Source organism: Thunnus maccoyii, chromosome 21 (assembly GCF_910596095.1).
Source record: "Thunnus maccoyii chromosome 21, fThuMac1.1, whole genome shotgun sequence".
Lineage (NCBI taxonomy): Eukaryota > Metazoa > Chordata > Actinopteri > Scombriformes > Scombridae > Thunnus > Thunnus maccoyii.
In genome coordinates this window covers 16,913,976-16,929,526 of record NC_056553.1, presented here as the reverse complement: position 1 = coordinate 16,929,526, position 15,551 = coordinate 16,913,976, and the positions used below count along the sequence as shown (strand labels likewise).

The 15,551-nt window shown below is 40.1% G+C and overlaps 2 protein-coding genes across 6 annotated transcripts in view; one reads left to right on the top strand and one right to left on the bottom strand.

Moving 5' to 3' along the window:
* The window catches only part of LOC121887986 (beta-1,4-galactosyltransferase 1-like), a 30,953-nt gene extending 25,428 nt beyond the window's left edge, over positions 1-5,525 (bottom strand). Inside the window, exons 1-2 of one of the 4 annotated variants that reach the window (XR_006093106.1) lie at positions 4,029-4,163; positions 3,713-3,839 (exon numbers count right to left, since the gene is read on the bottom strand). The gene's annotated coding sequence lies outside the window, so the exon portion shown is untranslated. Of the gene's footprint in view, positions 1-3,712; positions 3,845-4,028; positions 4,164-4,766 lie in introns of those variants that run through there. The other 3 variants (XR_006093105.1, XM_042399199.1, XM_042399197.1) reach the window with 3 other exon arrangements.
* zfhx4 (zinc finger homeobox 4) overlaps positions 4,351-15,551 on the top strand; it is a 308,281-nt gene continuing 297,080 nt past the window's right edge. For both annotated transcript variants that reach the window (XM_042399188.1, XM_042399190.1), the window contains exon 1: positions 4,351-4,805. The gene's annotated coding sequence lies outside the window, so the exon portion shown is untranslated. The remainder of the gene's footprint in view (positions 4,806-15,551) is intronic.

Here is a 15,551-nt window from a genome sequence, read left to right as displayed (position 1 = left end):
GTGCCAACCAAGATGTTACTGTACATGTTTGCTTAAATCATAATTCTGTCTAAAAGAGCTCGGATAGCAACCATAAAAGCAGAATTTTTGAACCCCCTCAATAACTAGAATAATATATGAGTCCTTGTTCAGCCTCAGACTTTTTATAGTGGTTTATGGGAGATGCATGGGAGGCAGGAAATGTTGCAGAAAGTATTCAATTTAAAGATGCCTTATCTAAGAGATACACCCTAACGTCCTATTACTGCACAAGTGTATTACATTGCCAAACTATCCTTACACAACTTGTGCAGTATGGACTATTTAAGGAAAAGTGTTTTCTTAGATATCACCAGTGCAGTCTTATATGTCACCACTGGAGAGGGCTCACGTACCACCAATAAAGAATGAGTGAGTGATACACTGTACTGGAGAGTTTTTTCTCTCTCGGAGATCACAGAGACTCTATGTGTAGGATTCTGTACTCAACATATACACAAATACATATGCATGTCCGAGTGAGTTCATGTGTGTGTTTATGCATGTGACTGTGTGTGCGTGCATATGAGTGTCTGTTTCTGAGAGAATTCTGCTTTCTGTTTTTAACCACATACTTGTGATTAAATGGGCTGCTGTTAGCATAGAAACTTGATCCCGAGGCCTCTATAGATGGAATCCAGCTTTGGTCTGAAAATTTTAATATAATTCGTCTTTTTACACCTCCTCCCGCTTTCTCTTTTGCTTATTTTTGCTGCTCCCACCAACTCGAGTTTTGGGAACAAGAATGATGCTTACTGAGACACATTTGTAACCAGAGACGTAGGCTTGTTGGATGGACATCCAACCCAAACTGAGCTAGCAAGACTGGTAAAACCCCACTGATTTAGCCACACAAGTCTTTTCTGGCACTGTGTTTCCCTCTAGAGATGGGTGGGTCTGCTTTTTTTGGACCCACGTTTTACTTAGCATGCATGCTTGTGGCATCAGAGTGACATTTATGCAAAACCTGTATAATTTCTTAATTAAATAGATGAATAGAAGAATGTTGAAACAAGTACTTCCCTTTATTCTTTGTCAGAGTTTGTAAAACTGATCTTTCTGGCAACATATGAGTGCAAATATACTCTGGAGATAATACTGGAACATTCTGCTGGTTTTAATCAGGCTTTTGTTAATACATACACTCATGTACTGTACATTTCTGCATGTAGCAGCAGTTTCTCACACTATGTTCACATGGGTCACACTCAGCCCATTTGATACTGAAATGATTGAAAATAGCACTGGACTTTTCAGTCAGACCACAAGGATGCCAGGAATAGAATAACAATACCGATCTGTGGTGGAAAATACACAAGGGATTCTTTCACAAAATATATACTGTATGTAGCAGGGAATGTATTTGTAGATTTTTGTACCCTTGAATATCAAAATGTCAACATATTTACAGCGTACACTTTTAGACAATATTTCAAATAAAAATAAACAAAACAATAATAACTATTCCCCCACCATTTGAAAATTTGAATACATGGGGTACCTACATTCACTGCAGTCATAGAGACAGATGTGAACACACATACACACGGACACACACACATGCACATTTATACTCAACCACAGCTCTAAAACAGCCCTAGTTACAGCCTAGAGAACTCAGCAGTTTAGTGAAACATGATGCCCAGACCATAAAACTGTGTATGAGTGTGTGTATGTGTGTGTGTGTGTATGTGGTTTTGAGTGGTCTCAGCTGTGTGGGACACACTGCAATGACAGCCAATCAGAGCTAATTCAGAATCAGAGTGGTTTTGACGGCTCCATGGTCTACCCGGGGGAACAAAGCCGTTTGTGTGCGTGTGTGTGTGTGTGTGTGTGTGTGTGTGTATGTATGTGGGTGTGTGATAGTGCATGTGCGCACACCTCTCAACCTTACTCTGCACTCCACCTGCTTCTCATTGCCCAAATGGTCTGACAAAATCTGTTTTTTTGATATATTTAGCTTTTGTATTCCACAGATTTTATTCCATGGGCGCAAAATGACAGAACAGTATTAAAGTTCTTTGAATTTGAATTGAAAATTATCAATTCAGTCAATTAAGAGCCACTTTTTGTCTTTTTTCTTTAAGAGGCTGTGCTGCTTATTATACCTTTTTCTCACTTTTATAACAGAGCACACTTCTCAGCTTCTCATTTCCTCTTAAAGTTAAATTTTTACTTTTTCAATGATCAACTGATTTACTGCCATTTAAATCAACCCTAATTCTCAACCATTATTTTGCAGAATAATTTTGAATAAATGAAAGAGACAAGATCCTTTCAGCATCTTTTTCTCTTTTCTTTTCACTTCCAAGTTGAGTATTCAAAGGTCAACTTAGAAGATGTTCATTCAAAGTTTTGATGACATGTGCTACATGGACCCAAATAGGAAAATCAAAATAAAGTCTATTTTGGCGACCTAAAACAAGTCATGCCACATTACTAGGCTCAAAGGCTGTATTTATCTTCACCGGTGGTCTGACCAGCAAAGAGCTAACAAAGAAATATTTAGACATGAGCATTAGACCTAATCCCTCATAATAACAAAAATGGCCACAAGACAGAAAGGATGAAACTATAAATATCGCAGTCTGGGAAAGGACCAGGTAAATATGTCTTGATTCCATTCAGGTGTTACACATTCATATCATTTGAGATTGCCTCCCTCAAGAGCAGTATTCCTCCATCTCTGGAGCCCAGATTTTCCCAGTATGTCCAGGTATTTGATCAAGCAGTTTTGTGGTCACAAGTGTGCCACTCTAGCTTTCAGGCTACGACCATTTGCAGTGTTTAAGAAAAAGCTGAGACGGCAACTTCAGTTTTTCAAAAGTTCTAGAAATATCAGCCCTAAGTCACAAGGCTGGGGGCAAGAACCCAGGGAAGGAAAAAAGACAAGCATCGCCCTCTGCCCCCCTTATCATCCATCGCTCTCCTTTTCAACGTGACGTGAAGCCGGCGTTCTCCCAATAAACCCCGGGGTGATGTGTCAGTAGCAAGCCGAGAATGAAGGAGAAGCGCTCAATTAGGGCCTACTGACTATGGTCTTGACTCTTCACGCCTAACTATCTTCTTCTCCCGTCCCTGATAGGTAGCTCTGAAGAGGCTCACTCTCCCTCCCTTTTTCACGCTCAGTCACACACTTGCTACCTCAAACACCCACACACTAGCTGTCTCGCTCACTCACACACTCGTTCACTCATTTCCCTCTTATTCATTAGCGCAGGTCCTCTCTATCTCAGGTAGATAGACTTCCATGCTCATTTATTTGCCTGCCACCCTTTTTAAACGTGGCCTATTTTGCCCTGCTGAATGAGAAATATCTATTCAGCAACACTGTCACTCAGTTTGAATTTGATGTAATAGTTGCTGCTGACTTTATGACAATATGTACATTGCTAACAAGTTTTTGTCATTACATCTCACAGGAAAAGATTCATTGTATGCAAACTGGAAGGCAATCCCAAAAATTATTATGAAGTATTTATATTCGTTTCTTAGAGTAATATAGTTAAATGCTTCTGAATGAAAATAACAGCTGTGCTCAGGCAGGTGCGGTTTCTAAAATCTTTCATGAGTTGCTACAAAATTCACAAAATTACATTAGGTGTCACAGTGGTTCATGGTTAACGCTGCCTGACAGGGGTTTGAGTTTGAAGCCTGCGAGGACCTTTTTGTGCAGAGTCTGAATGTTACTCACCATGTTTGTGAAGGTTTCTCCTGGCTTCCGTCCACCCCAAAGGACATGCTTGTTAGATTGCGGGGATAATCCTGGCCCTGGCCTCAGAACTGGATTGGTTCCCCAGGTGATACCATTTGGTTGCCCACTGCTCTTAAACAGAAAAATAGTTGAATTACAATGAATTTCCCTTCTGAGATTAACAAAAGTATAACTTCAACTTCACTTATCATAATAATGTTTGGATATTATGCATGGGCCACAGTCAAAAGCTGTATATAACATAATATAGAACAAATTATAAAACCCTAAAAAAAAGAGTTAAATCTGGTTTTACCTTTATTTAACCAGGTAATCTCGTTAAGATCAAAATCTCTTCTGCAAAAGAAGACCTGAATTTCTTTAGTTTTACATCTGTCTTGGTTGCTTTGCTTCATAGGCCATTTCAAAACACATATGTTGACGTCATAGCAGGAAAAGCACAGGTGTAATTAATTAAGCCAATTATAGCAGCATTGGATTTACATATTCCATTGTCACAGTAGGAAAGGTCCGGGTTAAAACTGATAACACAACGGCACAGTTCCATTCAAGTGTCCAAGCAAGCAATACTGGCGGTCCATCATGCAATATACCAAGTTCTTGAATTTGGAGAAACTAAATGGGATTCAGCCATCATGAATGTTGCACCTGTGCATTTTTAAAATGCCTGCTGTGTAAAAGGCCTATTGCAGACCTTCATGCTGGCCCACTAGCATAACGCACATTTAATGGCTCGCAGCAGTAATTTATGTAACTAAGTTACACCAGCTTGAAAAACACCAAAAAAACTAAACGTCTGTCGTGAAAAAGGCCTCTCGGTTTAATTTTGCGGAACATTAAAGATGTTTTAACGTTAGGGGCGCCAACAAAAACCAAACAACAACACGAAGAGGAGAAAAATAAACGGGAAAACACGCGAAAAATACAAACACTTACTGGAACTATTATGCTTCAGCTGATGTCAACACCAAATTCAAGCTAAACAACATGTGACTATGGCTGTGGTTTCACCTGAAAGGTGGATTCTACTGACCTGGAAAGAGGAATATCCAGAAGTCAACACTTCTAAAAGGTAAGGAGCCTTCTTGTAAAAAAATTTACCTCATAATAAGTTAATAAAGTGCGTTGCTAGGCCGTGTTGCTAAATAGGTTTACAATACACTAAGCTAAGCGTGTGTTAGCTTGTTTGTCAAGTACTGTTAGTCAGTTTTGCTGTTTTCTTGGCTTGTAATGATGCCTTCAGTCTTCTCCTTTTTTTCTGTCCCCTCAGTTTAGTTGACTGGCTGTTTCTCTGTGTATCTTTCACTCGTTTAATATGGTTGTCTGGGGAGGACCAGACTGTCATCATACTGTTTTTGACATAGCTTAGTTTATTGGCTAACGTTACTCTTCCTTGAAGGATCATTTGATCACATTTGCATGCTTGTGTTGTGCTGTGGTGGCTATTAAGAGCAAGTACAGTGAGCTTCTTTCTCATCTCAGATGTCTCTCAGCTCAGTTATCACTGTTTCTGTGTGGATCTATGGCTACTCACATAGCACTGGCTTTCTGTGATCTTCTTGGAATATAACATTTTGTTTGGTGTAGGTGGGAATAATTAGACCAAAGCTAGTTTAGTGTTTAGACCTATATGTCTGACGGCTGAATTGTTCTATGGTAAGAAAATATAGCCTCCAACATAGCTTTTCTTCAAAGGTTTCCTATTTTCTGTAGTGTTCTGTATTTCTTTGTGTAATATCTATAGAAGAGTGTCTGTGTGAAGGAGGGACTAGACAGGATTTGGACCCTCTTAACAAAATACATAAATTCAAATGCAGTTTTCAACCTATTGTAGCAATTTGGAAGCCTGGTTAATGTTGAAAATGTTGCTGAAGTATACACTTGCATCCACTGACACAGGCAATGATAGGATGCAGGTTTACACAGGTGACACAGCCTGCAATGCGTCTGTTCAGCATCCTGTTCTCCAGCATGCTCTAGTACGACTGCTTGTCTTCATAACGCCTTCACAGTTTGCTGTTTCTGTGGGGCTGCTTCACCCTAGACACCTGCAGAAATAGTTTTATCAGGCTGCATTAGGACTAAAAATGGTGCAAAAAAGCATCTGATGACCATCCACCATCAGTTAAGGTAGACACGGGCTATTGAAAAAATGTTTTTGAGAGAAAATGTAGAAAAAAAATGAGCAGAAAGTAAAATTAAGATCATTCTCATCCTTGTTTCTTGCTGACAAAGTCTTTTTGTGTAAAAAATGTGGTCGAATTCACAAGTATTCATTACCTGTACCGGCTTAATTAGAGGGCTGTTAACTGTTTTCTGTGTTATTTTTAATGAATACTTGAATAGTGGTATGGCAAAACTAATGCCATGCCTTATAATTAACATTAGAGAGAGACAAAATGTGGAAATACTGTCACTAAATTTGGGGCCTGGCTCCTTCTCGCCTGTGATGCAGACTTCAGTGCACTTATCATGCATCTCTGAGGAGCTTTGTATTTTACTGTCCTGAATTAATTTCTAATAATTAATGGAAACCATTCCGCACTTTCAGTTATGAATCACTGACAATCTTTGAATCATCTCAGAGCAGAAGAAGAGACTTAGTCTCTAGGTCTCTTACCTCCATTACTCCTCCTCTTCTCCCCCGCTTGTTCTTCTTCTCCCCTTCCCTACCTCCTTCCTCTTGACATGTGTCACATTTTGGGCTTCTGCTCTCGAGGGATAAATGCCAGATTACATGGTGTAGTATTTTTATCCGTAGTACATTAACCGGCGGAGCTTACAGCATCAAAGCTTGGAGGAGATCATCACACACACACACACACACACACAGGCGCTCTCTCTCACACACACACACACACACACAACCACACACACACAAAGCGCCTCCTTTGATCTCTCCCTCCCTCGTATTCCTAATTACCCTAGTGACACACATACATGCATACACACACACACACACACACACTGTACACAATGCACAGATACCCTTGCACGTACTCACACATGCACACAAAGAAATGAATGCATCCTGGGAATCCATGAAATCTAAATCCATGAAGAAATGGTGAATTAGATGTCAAATGTTCATCTGCTAAAACCTGAACAAAAGCAGCTTGCAGGGCACGTGATTACACATTACTCATTCGAAAATTATGAAGATATTATAACTACCTTCCTTAAATATGCAGAAAATCATGAGCTGAAGATATCTGCAAGATATCCTTAGCTTCCAGCTCATCATGCCTCCTGGATCAGCATCTTTTTTTTCTCACAAACTCCATGAAGTCATGTGCAATCCCTTTTTAGTATCAATTACATTGTTCTTTACTTGATATATACTGTATATTCTTTATGTGAGTGAGTGTGTGTGTGTGGGCCGTATTGCATACAAAAAAAGTATATATCATTGTATTCCAGCAGTAGATAGTACAACAATAACAAACCGACTCTGGTCATGTGGCCATGAAAGTGAAGTGAATGACTGGAAACGGTTCCGCTCACACAAACACAAAAAAATTTGACATCTCTGATGCAAATATTACACGTTGAGTCATTTTAATGATAAGTGCTCGTACACAACGGTAACCATGGTAGCATAAATTAATATGAGCTCTGTGTGTAAGACATAGACACAATTTGGAGTCTTCTGTAGTCTGAAATGAAAACATCTTAATTTCCCAGGCCAAAAAAAAAAAAAGAAATAGCAAAGCAGTGACTCTCGCATGCAGAAAAGTGATATGATGGCAACGTCCTTACTCTGCCAATATCTAAACACATCATTACAAATTTCCAGCATCACTCATTCCTCAAACATAAGCCAAATTGTATTACTCACTTTGTAAACTCTCCTACACTAATATTACCGCTTGATTTTGTGACTGTGGTTTGACTTGATACTGAAGAAGAAGATTGTAAACTTTGTTATACATGAAATTGCGTTTGGGGGTATTATTCTGTCCCCTGAAAAGAAAAAAAAGAAAAATTGTGAGTGCACATAAAGTGTTTTTCTACATGCACTTGCACGCATAAGCTTACAAACACAAAACCAGGTGGAGTGTGCGCCGACTAAGATTGGGTAGTCTGGAATCCCACTGTGATTTTTAGATTGATTTCAAGCTGGGTAGCTCTATCACAAACATTCCTTTGATTTGTACAGACTAGCCATCATAAAAGCAATGCAAAATTATCCTCTGACTCGTTCTACCTGCTGCAAAGTCTGTATAGTCACAGATACTGCGGACTGTGGGGGGCAGAGAGATGTTGAGAGGAAAACAAAGAAGGAGAGATGAATCGGGAGAAGAAATTGAGAAAGAAGTGAGAAAGATGAGATATAAAAAGGCAAACTTTTGATGTACAACATTTCTGTGTTTTACTTGGCTATGAAGGGTTTATGGTTTTGGGTCAGTGCATATTTTGGTTCAAATAACTTGTTTTGTAAGTTCCAACTTCTTAAATGTGAGTATTTCTAGTTTCTTTAATCTATGACAGTAAACTGAATATATTTGGACGAGTTAGGGCGGACTGTTGGTCGGGACTAAACAAGATATTTGAACTTGGTGATCATCATTTTTTACCATTTTCTGACATTTTAAGTAACTAATTGAGACAATAATCACCAGATTAATGGATCAAAAATAATTATACAATATAACATGTTAAGGTACTGTAGGTCTTGAACAGGAAAACATAATCAGAGGCTACTATATTCATGTGATCAGTAATCCAATAAAAGCTAGTCCACAAAATGAAAAATTCAAGTAAAATCAAAAAAGCCAAAACTTATACTGAGAGCAGTTATGCAAACAGACTAGACTCATGAATTAGGGGTAAGGGAAGACAGAAAAATAGTGTCTCTCTCTCTCTCTCTCTCTCTCTCTCCAATGCCTGAAATTGCTCACCAGCCATAAGCTCATCTCATTCAAGTACTGAGAGTTTCTCACTAGCACATCGGTTGCCAACAGGACTTGATGTGGGCCATTCAGCCTGCAGAGAACGCTGCCTTGTTGACCTTTGGGTGCTGTCAACCGATCAATGAGGGGATATTTTGCTGTTTCCACCACTGTTGCTAGATGTGTGGAGAGCCTCACCCTACTTCATGCGGCCATTTAGGAGAGCTTGGAGTGGTAGCGAGAGGGTTTTTCACAGCGTGTGTATGTGCATGTGGTGCATTAAAGATTGAAACTGTGTGTGTGTGTGTGTGTGTGTGTGTGTGTGTGTGTGTGTGTGTGTGTGTGTGTGTGTGTGTGTGTTCGTGGTAGGGGTTAGTTGCTTGTAGGGGAGATGTAGCATGAGTGAGTTGTTGAGAGGCTGAATTGGCCCTACAGTACATGCCGTTTAGGTGAAATCAATAAGGATCTATTCATTGAGTGCCTCACTCCAGGCTTGTGTGTCTCATCCAATAACTGGTGGGGAAAGGCATTATTGTGTGTGTCTCTCTCTCTCTCTCTCTCTTTACAGGTAGCTGATCAGCTTATAACCCTTGGGAATGAACTTCTACGTTCTAGTTTGACCTTTCACCCCTTGAGGTTGAATGCTATATGACTTGAGGCCTCAGTTGTAGGTTCTAATAAATCACGAGGCATTGTTTCTAAATGCAGTGATTCATCATTTGACTAATTATTACATTTTTGTACCAGACCTCAGATTTTCTGTTCTACACCAGAGCAAAGTAGTGCTGAATAAATTAGTTGATTGATCAATTAAATGCTCAACAGAAAATTTTGCTGATTGATTAATCATTTAAGTCATGTACCAGTCAAAAATGCCAAACATTCTCTGGTAAACATTAAAAGTAAAAGTGTTCGTTTGCTTCTGTTTTCTGTATATATTTTTTAATTTCTTTGGGTAAATGAGGGTTGTTTGAGGATGAGTGGAGTGTTAATGTCAGTCTCTGTTTCTCTGTGTGGGGTACATAACTCCCACCAGGGGTGGCTGACAAGAGATGACTGTGGCTTACCACACACTGAGAGTGCTACTCTTCTTTAATCTCCCTCCCTCTCTTCCTCTGTGTTTCTCTCTCCCCCATCTTAATTTCTCTCAACTCTGACATGTAAAAGCTTTTCCCTCCCATCTAAACCACTGAGCTAATCCTGCAGCTGGTTTTCAGGGGTATCGTGCTGTTTTGGGGGCTCTTATACTGACACAACGGTTTAGTATCATAATGGCTTGCAAACACCTGTCCAATTAGCCTGATTGTGATGCACCTCAAACCAGCTGACGGATCCTGCGGTGTGGCATGGAGATTTAGCAAAACACACTAAATACTTCTGCTCTAGAGGGATGTTTTTGCAGTTTTGTGACAAATGTCTTTCTTTAAATCCAGGTTTAGTGAAGGGTAATTGAGGGGACTTCCAAGAGTCAGTTGTCAGCAAAGGACAAAAGTCTTTCAGCTAAATTTAAGTTCCAACATCAGTTTCCTCTGTGTCACAAGATCGGCGAGAATTATAGGTTGTCCAAGATTTATGTGATGGTTTAAAAAAAAAAAAAAAAAAAAACAACCCAAAATTTTGCAGAGTTGAATTCAAACATGTCTAAACATAAAGGTAATGCACTGGCTTAAAGGTGTTTGTGTTCTATGAGAGAGTAGCTAAAGGAGAGGTGACATGAAAAGAAGAGACAGACAATTAGACATTCTGTAACAGACCCTCACTCTATTTACACTAAGAATTTATACATTACATACTCTAAAGAAGTTTTTGACAACCCAGTCAAGCCCAACATTTTATAACTGTATTGGTTCTATGTTGTAGCTTTGCTCCCTTAACCACACAATACTAATATAAATATCATGACCTATGCCAAATTCCTCTTATTCATATTTTTTTCACTCCTTTTCTACTGGTAGAAAATACAATAAGGGATGTTATATGATCCATGCTAAGTTGTGCTGCTAGACACGTGAAGTACATAGACTACTGTGCATGGTGAAAGGTTGGAGGAAAGCATTGAGAAGCATTTGTTTCGTAAAGCATCAGTCCTTTGTTTTGCAGTGGTGAGCAGAACCATATCTTTAGCTAAGTCCTACAATAAGTAGTCTCTTTAATGCCCCACTGGATGTTTGAGTGGTTGGGCGGCAGAGATTTTTTGCTGAAATTTTTCTTGTGATGTTTCATTTGGTCGGACAAATTTGTGCTCTTACTTTTGTTTGCAAAGAAAGTACAGGTGCTTTTTTCTGTCGTTACCGTCATTGAACATAGCAGACTGCACAACTCTTCATAATACAGGCCAGTGTTTTTGTCAGAACAGGGGGTGGGTAATTTTATTTTTTCTTCCTCACCATTCATGGGTTTCCTCAGCTTTTTCTCTCATCACATCTTACTCCGCTGTCTCTGACACACATTAGATTTATTTACATCTGCCCACATTAGATTTATTACACCTGCACCCCTTGTTCTGTGCATAATTTGTTACATGGACTTGTCAACTTGGTTCCTACTGTCCAAGATCCATCTCAGACCAGATTCGGGACAGGTCCAAATTATATTCATGTGGTGTGTCACCAACAGGGTAAAATTACATGTATTTGTAGTCTTTTGTAGTCTAAATATTCTAAATATTATAATCCAAGCCAATTCTGTGGAGCAGTACATCTAATAAGGGTCAACTCAGTGCTGCCAGACTACAGCTAATAAAAGTCATTGCTACTGAGTCACTTGTAATCTCAAAGTGAAATTTATTAAACCCAGATCAGGACATTCAAAGGCTTTGGAAGCTTTAAAGGTATTCATCTAACAGCCGGACTTCATAAATGCTGTATAAGGTTTGACTTGCCATTTAAACGAGGCAAAGCGCCACTGTCTATCTCTGTAATATCTACCCCCCCCCCCCCCCCGGCTTCATAAAAATGTTGAACAGCCTTTCTCAGAGTGACCTGGGCCTTGTTCTCAATTAAACCCCTTCGCCCTCCGCACAATTAATGGGGTTTTGCCATCTAGTTATTTCATTACAATGACTCGCTCCTATCTGCTAGATGGCCACTTCACTATACATACTGTACTGTGCATTTTCTTCATTTTTCTTTTTCTTTGCTCTATCACAAGCCCTCCATCAGGGTGACAGCTCCCTGCCTTTTGTCCTTCAGTGAGGGTAAGCCTTACTGTAGTCTGTATGGGAGGCGTATATTGTAATATATTTTTTTTTATGTTTCATTTTTATCTGTGTGCATTAAGAAGCTCTGAAGGTTTTAATTTTCTCAATGTGTATGTGTGTTTATATGTGTGTGTCACAAACAATGTAGTGGATGTGTGTGCTGCAGTGTGAAGGCAGTGGTGGCAGCTTCCAGGCTCTGGCGCTGGTGTAGGAAGACATCACTCTTCAGGCCAGGCAGATAATGAAGCAGAGTGTAGAGCAAGACAGATAAGACGACAGACTTACGAACATCTCTCTGTCTTCTCCTCTCTTACTCTCTCTTTTTCTTTCTCTCTGCCCCCTCACTCTCATTTGCTCACTTGGTCACTCTCTCATGCTCCCTCGCTCGCTTTCTCTCCGTCTCGTCACACGCACGCGTACAGTAGACGCAGCCTGTTTCTCCCTTCCAGCCAAACACTCTCGTTTTCTTCCTGAGCATGATTAGAAGAAAATAGTTGTCAGAGAGACAAAGAGGGAGAGAGAGAGAGAGACAGAGAGAGAGGGAGAGAGAGAGAAATGAATGGAGATATGAAGGGACATGTCATACCATTCACAGAGCACTAGGTCTGACAGGAACCCTCAGGACATGGCACTCGTTTCAAGTGGGGACCAAATGGAGGTGGCACCAGGCTGTAAGGGCTCTCTAGTTAATTAGAAGACATTGCCGTTCTGGCACAGAGAGGGCAGTTGGAAATCACAGTCAATTACATCCAGGTTATAACATGAGTTTGGCACCGCAAGTCAGCTTGTCACAGCTTGTCTGGTGCTGACCATAATGGCCTCATACGATACACTCACAGTCAATGATGGCACGTCTGCACATATTCTCGATGTTACTGTATGATAATGCAAAATTAAGTTTTTGGTTGTCATTCTGAAAAAAATCCAGCATAATGTGATTTTCTTTTTTTTTTTTTCAATTTTTTGAAGTCAGTCCAATCTAAATCTGAAATGAGAAAATCCTTAGTTATTTTATATAATATCTTAAAGGTCAGTTTTGTTGCATGTTGTTGTTGTTTGGATCTGTAAGCCTTTGAGTCCACTTTGAAACATTTTTTTTACCCATTAGTAATGTTTTTGTGCTTTTTTTCCCATGTTTTTTTTTTTTAACTGATTTACATTTTGAGAAAGTAAATTTTGAGATGAGACATCAGGACCATCCTAAGATCCCTAACAGTATCCTCCAGTCCCATCTGACACACCTTTATACATATTGTACTGTTCAATATGAGAATATACTCCAAACAAACAAAAACAAAAACTGCACAAAAGAGAAAGAGAGAAGTATTTCAGAGTTGCTTTTATTACCTTTGTTTGGCAAGATGCAAAAATGTGCATGAAGTCTCACATTTGGCCTTTTCAAACAAGTTCAGGGAAAATGTTTCTACTCTGTATGCAGAATCTTTCAACAACACCATCACCAGAGAACCACTCAGTGCCTGATCCCCATCTCTAAACACAAAGGAAAATGCCTGTCAAGTCTTGAAAGAAATCGTGTACCTGCATTTGAAAATCCATTAGGCAAGGCGTGGAAGCTGGAGTAACCGAGAGCAATGGAAGCAGATGAAAGGGGTGACTCATTCGATGGTGCTGCCGTGTGTTTTGAAGATGGAATATGGTCTCTAACTCGGCCACATGGGTGAAAACAGAAAAGTTTATAGACACACGGTCACGCTTCTGTGTAAGCATGCACAGGCATGAGTGCACGCATATGCTCTTGGTTGTAGATATGGACATGCGCATACACAGATCCACGCACATTGCCCTCTGTGGCTCAGACCCCCTGGTGTTGAAACCAAAAAGCTACAGGAATGCACACAAATCACTGCTTGTAGGCAGAAAGAGAAGTGGAGGAGGACAGGAGGGGTAATGAAACGAGAGAGCATTCGAAGAGAAAACGGTAAGCTGTTGTTCTACACTATACACCTCCTTCCGGGGGCGCGGCTCTGCTGCTGACCCTGTGCTTCACACTCCACGTCGTCGAGCGTGTTTGTATGTTTCTGCGTATGTTTCTGTTCAAAGTAAACTTGAGTATTTACTCGGAGCCGCTTGGAAATGAGATTTCCCACTCTTTGGACGACTGTATGTCTTGTAGCCGTCTTACTCGAGGCGAGTTTCGGACTAAATGCAAAGATTGGCATGGTCACCTATACCCGGGAGCACCTGTTATCTCTCCAACCTCACGCAAAAATCGGTGGCCTGCTTTCAAATTTAACCTACCAGATGACTGCACTGGGCTGATCAAGAATCCCAGGACGAGAATATGGATTAAACCAAAAAAACGAGAGGAGGTGTATGAGGAAAAACTCCGAAGACGTGGTGTAATGGAATTTTTTACTATTCACGTGTTGTGCATGTGATCTGTAACTCTCTTGTTTTGTCTAACCATCTCTTTGGTTGTAATTTAGCTTTTTGCTACAAACACTAAACACAGTGCATCTGGTGCCTGTGCATAATTGTATGTTGCAGTTCCAATGCTATTGTAATGTCCATGTCTGAGAAAGCGATCAACTTGCAGTTCTCAGCAGATAGGAAGAAACACTCCCAGCAGACAGGTGCAGAGGAATAAACCCCCCAGGGAAGAAACATTGATAAAAGTTATGAATGAACAATAGGGCAACTGTTGAATACAGGGGGCTCAGTGATTTAACATTGGTAGTGTGCAGCTTTCACTGTAAAGATGACTGTTTTCACTGAATTCTTGGCCCTTTGACTCAGACAGACTTTGAGTCCGTATGCGTACACTGTGTGATTGTGGAATAAACTCTTAAAAGACAATTCTCTCTTTGTGAAATCTATCTCTATTTCGGAAATTCCCACGACATGCAGCTGTCGACCTCCTTTGCCAGTGATTACTCTGTCAAATGCAGTCGCTGAACAACAAAATTGATGAATTAATGGCAAAAGTTGATTATGACTGCGACTTTAGACGCAGCAATCTAATATGTTTAACTGAATCATGGCTCGAAATGGACACAACAAATGTTGTTTTAAGGGCATACACCACAATTAGGGCCGACAGGAGTGAACTCACTCATAAGTCTATAGGAGGTGGACTATGTATTTTTGTGGATAACAGTTGGGCAATACAATTCCATATTCACGAGCAAATATGCACCCCCACTATGAACTTTATCTGTATTTTTTTAGACCATTCTATTTACCGAGGGAATTTGGTCAGGTCATCATAATTTTAATCTACGTTCCCGGACCGGACAATGAGAAGGCAGTGACCAAAATAACGGAAAGCTACAATAACGTGCTTGTCCGCTCTTCAGATCAGCCGCTGTTTTATTCTTGGAGATGGTAGCCCTTGTGATCTTTCAAGTCATTTACTCGCCTTACAACAGTTTGTGAACTGCCCTACTCGATCCACCCGTGTGTTGGATAAGTGCTACGGAAATGTAGCTGATGCTTACAAGGCTGTGTGCTGTCCTCTGCTGGTTAAGTTAGACCGAAATGTTGTACACCTGCTTCCCAAGTATCAAGCTAAGGTGAAGCAAGAGAAACCAATGACTAGGGAGATCAAACTTTGGACTGAGCAAAGCAAAGAGGAGCAGACAGACTGTTTCAATGATACAGACTGACAACTATTTTTTAATTGTTGTGACACTGTACATAGATCTTAAGATCTCAAAATGTGTCTTAATAAGAAAAAATGTGTTTTTCTGTGATACTGATTTGGTCA